General features: G+C 44.3%; 1 long non-coding RNA gene across 1 annotated transcript; it reads right to left on the bottom strand.

The window, feature by feature from the left end:
• Positions 1–3,791: 3,791 nt before the first annotated feature.
• On the bottom strand, positions 3,792–6,849 carry LOC124655253. Its single transcript, XR_006988614.1, has 3 exons — positions 5,789–6,849; positions 5,456–5,653; positions 3,792–4,621 (listed from the first exon to the last, which is right to left on the bottom strand). It is a non-coding gene; the product is annotated as an uncharacterized LOC124655253 (long non-coding RNA).
• Between the last annotated feature and the right edge of the window lie 220 nt (positions 6,850–7,069).

The following is a 7,069-nucleotide window of genomic DNA, read 5'->3' as shown; positions in this document are numbered from 1 at the left end:
ATCCTTTTGCCCGGGAAACGATTGCGATATTTTATTTGGGTCCTTGTTGAAGGCATCCATAGCTATCTTTTGGATTTGCTGGAGAACTAACTTCGTACTTAGTTAAGTTTTACACTGTTTGGTTTGCATCGTTATTCATCCTAGTCATAAAATGTAAAATGAGATGCGACTAAGATTTAATAATATCATCTGGCTGTGAACGAAGTTAGTTCTCAGTCGACTAAAAATAGTCACACCCATATTTTTATTTGAAAAATCAGGTATCTTTGAATATTTTTTTGTCAAAAAAACTAAACAGTTGCTCTTGCGTCAATGCACGAATCCTCGGTATTTGGAGATCGAAATAAAGGACGGGTTGCCACAAGTAATTGTACCTACTTTGGATAGGAATTGAATTGGGTTGTGGCATCTCAAATTGCCCTTTCCTCTACTTGGTCCCGACCCGCACTGGGTATATAATTGAATCATATGTTTACGGATACATTGGCTTCTTAAAGAAGTCATGAACAAATCCATGAGTCATAAAAAAATCTTCTGGGTCAGCTTCACAATACAACATTACATCTGCCATCTTCCTTTTCATGTCTATCAACCTTTGTCCTCTGGCTCAGCTCTTCATCTTCTCTATTTTTTGTTCTTCACTCTCATTTACCATAATAAAAATCTAAATCTTAAAAAAAAAATCTTGTTGCACCTGCTTACCATTCTCCTCCTGCTTTGTTGTTCCATAAAATAATTATCCTCGTTTGTTATTGGAATTATCTACTTTATTATGTTGCTCTGCCACATTTGTGATTCCAGTTGGACATTCTTGACTAGGGAACACCACAACCCCATCATCCACTGAATATACCAACTCCTCTCCAATTTGTGATATTCGATTTTGTTTCTCAATTGATTTAATGATGCGGTGTCAACATGCAAAAGGCTTGCCTTTCCCTCTCATTATAATCATGTTCGGAAACTTTTTCTCATCATATTGCTCCACCATTGCTTGCACCTTGTACATGCCATCATAGAGTTCCATCTCAGCTAACCCTGCACCCTCTTCTTTCAAATAATACACATTTAAATATAACGGAGTTAACCTCAAATCATGTCTATTTAGATATAACTTACTCAATGCCGCTTACGAATCTGGTGGTGTATCGCTGACAAGAAGGTCCACGTTCAGTAAAAAGGCTTCATCAATAGTGGACAAGAAGAAAAACGGTGGTGGCACCAAAGTCCAAGCTCATATTGTGAAGGAAAGAGGCCCGAAGTGCCATGACACAAGTCAAGCTAGCTCGGGGGGGGGGGGGGGGGGAGGCCAGCAGGACTTGATTATGGCACTAATAGAAAATACCCTACCTACAGCGGACCGAAATGGGCTACCGCCAGCGCACCAGGAAAGTGGTACGCCAGCGTACCACATATTTTGCGCGTCGGCGGTAACTGTAGGCATATGGCCATTTTCCTAGTAGTGTGGAGAAGATGACAACGCCTTTCTAGTGAGGGGAGGATGATGAGGGGGTCCCATACTCCCATTGAAGGATGGCACGCTAGGAAAACATGTGATATGTAACAATAAGCTTAAGGTTGTGTCAATAATTACTAGGTTAAGGAACTCCGAAACGTTTTGCTATGTTCCAAGCCATGTTGTGGGCTAAAGTGGTTTTGTTTAGGATTCCTAGTCGGTTAGGGTTGAGACGGAGTACAACTCCAGCATGTTGCCACTCTTTGATCTCGTCGAGGTGGTGGAGAGCTAGTACCAAGAAGGACAGATAATCTCAGTTGCTCATGTCAAGTTTGAGACCGCCATCAGGATCTTAAATTGGGAGCTCGCGTGCGGGGTTTCGATGAATTCATGTTGAAACCATGCATGTGTGACTGTTAGCCTTATGATCGGTGCATTGCAGGAGAGTTTCTTCTGCCACGAGTTGCTTATCGTTCTGGCAGGGCCATGTTTTTTTTTCTTTTAGTATATTTTTGACCGTGTGTATCCTTAATATCTCAACTAGTTCTTAGTATTATGTTATTGCCTAGTGTAATTGGTACATGTTAGATATTAATATGTTCTCATTATAGAAAAAAAATACCAAGAAGGACAGAACCATTAGAGGAAGGAGCCCATTCGAAGGAGGGTGGCTGCCCAGAAAGGAGCGGTGCCTGAACTGACGAGTGTAGCTATCAGAACCACATTGTATTGACGATTGAAACAGCAAACACGACTCTAAACATGGGTGTGCAAGGAGATTGAACATAAAGGGCTCTCATTTTCCCCCTCTCCTCTCTCTCTCTCCTCCCCCCACCCCTGTCTGTGAGAGCTCCTCGGTCACCTCGAGCCTCTCTCCCCCTACTCTCCGGCGGCTCAGCCGGCCGGAGACGATGGAGGAGAGGGGCTCGGCCCTCTCCTTAATATCTCGTATAGGATTAGCTGTTTAGGATCTACTCATGTGGAGACTAGCGATATGCCATGGGGATTCAAGCTACCGAGGTCCTCAAGCTCCTCATGGCGGCGGTTGGCGGTGTTGTGCTTGCTCATGGCGCTCTGGTGGAAGGAGTCGGAGGAGTACACGGCGGCGTCAAGATCATCTTCAATAAATCTCGATCTGAGCTCTCCAGATCGGGGAGAAGAGATCGATCTGCTTCCTCTTCTTGGCCATCAAGGTGATGGGCACGGAGGCAAGCCTCGATCTGTTCTTCTTTGCAGATCTGCAGAGCTGTGGTGTTGGAAGATTGTGGCATCTCTCTAGCGAGTTCTTCATTGGGGGACCAAAGCCGGCTTCACTGCCCCGCCCCCAAATTCTATGGTCGGCAGGCGGCCCTCGTCCAGGAGTTCAACCTCCCCTGGAGGCTCTCTTCAACCTCACACTAGAGCTCGCCAGGCCTTCTTCTCCAAGTGGTTCGTCCCCGGGGAAGCTAAGATGGCCGGCGTGGTTGAGTTCTCGTCGGAATGGAGAGCACATCGAGATAATCTCATCTCTGATCTCGGCGCTCTGCGCTTGGAGGTCGCCGGCGTGCGGTGGAGTTGGTACCCAAGCACTGGATTGCTTTTCTTATTTTGCTGCTAGGGTCCTTTTTGCAATTTTCATGGCATGTACTTCAAATTCTAGGTTTTCTAGGGCAGTAGATGAAAAAGGGTAACGATGTAATCTCTGTACCCACCGCTAGTAATGAATCTTCCAGGCCTTTCGAGGCCATCTTTGTTCAAAAAAAAACATGGGTGTGCAAATGATACGTTCTCGAGACTTGACCCTCCGAACACGTATACTCACTCCTCATGACACTGTCATGCACACGACATGTTCCTCACACCCTTGGCACACTCGGACAACCATCATAAAAGAGCAACGAAGTGCGAGGCGGAGCAAAGCTGATCCAGTGAATGAGGGAGGAAGCTAAACGGCGAACAGGCATTTCAACCCACCGTCTACAGGAACTAACCTTCCAAGGAACTGCCACCAAATTCACTATTCGAGCGTACCCATCAATATACACCATCTATGGAAACATCTATGTTGTACAGTGGGAATAACAAGGGCTCTGAATACCCAACGTTTCATACTTGAAGCAAGTTTTCAAGAAACTGCTGGAGTTCAGCAAAAAACTGCCCTACTATGTTGCATTGCTTGGTTGAAAGGGTTGGAAAAAACAACTCTATTATAAGTGAATTCAACATGCGGAAGACATTACTCCACCCCTTCAACATGTTCACGGCCAACACTCTATATTTCCCATTTCTGCAGAAAAAGACAAAATTAAAAAGTAGAAATGATCATGGTGGCAATGTAAAAGAGTATAATCATCCATACAGCTACAGCATGAGACTTCTCCATTAGTGCAGCTCCATGAGGGTACATTCATTGTAGCCTTGGTGCAGCCAGTTACCGTCTTCTATGGCCCTCTAAAAACCAAGATCCATCTGATTACACTTGCACTCAAGTTACAGCAAATATGCTCTTAGCACTAATCTGGTTTGTGACGTTCAAGTTGCAGTCCAAACATTGTCTTTAGCTCACCATTTTCTGACAAGAACCTACAAACTGGATCATTGGCATTCTAATCCTCGTCTCTTGTCAGCCAACAAAAAATGTACTTTCCATGTCGATCTACCTGATTCCAATCCACTTCACCCAAATGACCTGATTTGTAGGCATCCTTAAACCCAATCCAATCCTTCTCGAAACGGACGACCGCAAAGCCAGTGTACCCTTTGATACAATGCGCAACATTAAAACACGGTGGTCTGAAATCAGCTAGCTGCTGCATTAGAGTGGCTCCACCTATCTCTGTTTGCTCAGCTGGAACATTGGCAAGGATGTCCATCCAGGCCAAATAAACAGTTCTTGTTCTTGCACGGGCTTAGGAGGATTAATCAGTGCATCGGCTTTTCGCGCGGACAATGATCCTGCTGAATCAGCATGATCAGTCTTGAGAAGATTAGCCAGGTCCTGGTGATTTGCCTTCACCTTTGCAGCGCGGTAGTCCTGTTTCTTCTTCCCGGGGTAAAACAGGCATTTAAACCTGTCAGTACATACCCTAGCAACAAGCTTGCCAAACTTCAGGTACATGTAAACCTTCTCACAATAGTCAACAATACCTGTATCGCTTGGACTCATCGGAATATTCCATGGCAGACCTGAAAATAAAAAAATTCTCAGATCAGAACATTGCGTTGAGCACTCAAGACAGTGGCTTCACAGTAGAGCTAAAACATCGACCAATTACGCAAGCATTGCTAGTAGTTTGCATGTAATGACAACAAATTATTGTCACATGCCCATTTGCTACAATAGAATTAGAAACGACCTTATACCAGTTGTAATACACTTCAAAAGAATCACGTTTCTGCAATCAAAACTAACTAGTCAAGATTCAAGAAACACATAAAGCAGCTTTTAAAATAATAAAACCAAGATCAGCACATACACATGTATCATATACATTGTTTTCAAAAAAGACAACTAACAGTGTTCTCGGGAAACAAATGTATGGGATGACAGCATTATTAGTTGTGTGCATATGCTACAATCACACAACAAGTCTCCGTTATATGTTCACTTCATTATCTACCTGTTCAGGCTAAAGTTTGTCTGATTTTCGCAAGACTATTGACATTGAAATCTTAAGTCACAGACTGTAAATATCTGTTAAATAAGTCCGAACTACCTATCTGGTTTGGAAGTCTTGAGACTACTTAAGAATCGTTACAAAGTTAATCATCGAATAAGATGGTTTATGGGACAGGGAGGCTTATCCCGAAGACTCTAGTGTTGTCATCCCCTCATGGGCTCAGGCGCGATGCTGATAGTAGTGGCCCCACATGACATCAGTTGTGTATTCAGCAATTAATGAAATAAAAAAAAAGTTGGTAGTAATACGTACAAGATCTAAGGGGTTACATGTGCCATTAAGGCTAGATAGGAATACAAAAAATGATAGGAAATGAATTGCAAAAGTTAAGAAACATTACCAGCAAAACTCTGAACATATCGCTGAATTTGAGTTACAGTTAAACTTTCACGCATTTATCCTGACTCCAGCCAAGATCCACCAGCTTTCTATGCCATCTAATCGGTGCGCAGATGTCGATATGTGCAAAGCCAGTAATCCGAAGTCAAACCTCCTCATCACAAGAGTAGCTAAGAAGCAAAAGAGTGCAAGCCCTATCCTGCAAACAGTACATATATCTATTTAACAATCATTCTGCAATGTTGCGTCACCTCTCAGGTAGTAATCCTACCATTAAAATATTTTGTGTGGATATATACACTTGTATATAACACTTAAAAGTAAAAAATCATACCTTAATATTTTGTCTAAGTATGGTACAGCGTGGGTTAGTTTGGCACATTTTTAAGTTGCATTATTTCTGCCAACATTATGGAACAAACCATCCTTGAGAGTTGAGACAGCACCTCTTGGAGGTTCCACTTCAGGTGTAGCTTTCGCCTTCACATACACCTCTTCTTGTTGAAGTGCATGGTTAGCTGGATACAAACTTCAGGACACATATGTGATGTCCTGCCGCTAATGACATTTAGCAGTAAACAATCTCAAGTCAGTTGGAGATACAGATGCTCCAGGATATTGTAAATTTGATCAAAACTGGGATGGCTAAAATCCCCCGCCAAGAACTCATGAACAACAGCGTCCACTTCAACCCAGCTGAATCCTGTATTCTTATCATTAATATTTCCTCTCATTAATCGTCGTACGTCCTCAACAGCATCCCACCGCTGACTTTGAGCTAGTGTATTTGCATGGAGAACGTAGTTGCCAGGATTCAACGGTTCTATCCTGATGAGTTCTCTTGCAGCGATATCACCTACATCAATATTGCAATGCTTACGGCAGGCATTGAGCAATGCTCCCCATACACCTGCATGTGGCTTGACTGGCATTATCTTCACAAAGCGGTGCGCTTCTTCAATCAACCCAGCTCGGCCATAGAGATCCACCATGCAAGCATAGTGATCTGCAGATTTCTGGATTGCATACGTAGTTCCCATGGACTCAAAGTAGTGCTCACCATTGTCCACAAGCCCAGCATGAGCACAAGCTGACAGGACACCGAGAAATGTGACTGCATCAGGCTGCAGCCCTTCCTCTGCAGTCATCTCGTTAAAAAGCTTCAGGGCATCTTTGCCATGTCCATGTTGCGCAAGAGCACAGACCATCACATTGTAAGAGATGACATCCTTTGGATGTGCCTCGGCAAACAAGGAACGAGCTTCACTGATGCAGCCACACTTGGCAATCATGTCAACCAAAGAATTCCGCACGTGGCAGTTCATCTCGACACAGCCCTTCTGCAAGAGTCCGTGCACTTGCGTTGCAACGGACATGAAGCCAAGCTGTGCACACGCAGACATCAGCACCGCCATCGTCGCAGCGTCAGGCTGGAAACCCATGAGCCGCATCTGATTGAACGCCCCTACCGAGTCAGCCCACAGCCCGGCTTCCGAGCACGCGGCGATCATCATGTTCCAGCTGTTCACGTTTCTCCGCGGCATCTCGTCGAACAGAGCCCTGGCGACGGCAGCATCTCCCCGCCGCAGGTACCCTGACATGAGCGTGTTCCACG

Source organism: Lolium rigidum, chromosome 5, assembly GCF_022539505.1.
Source record: "Lolium rigidum isolate FL_2022 chromosome 5, APGP_CSIRO_Lrig_0.1, whole genome shotgun sequence".
Lineage (NCBI taxonomy): Eukaryota > Viridiplantae > Streptophyta > Magnoliopsida > Poales > Poaceae > Lolium > Lolium rigidum.
This window is presented reverse-complemented; position numbering and strand designations above follow the sequence as displayed.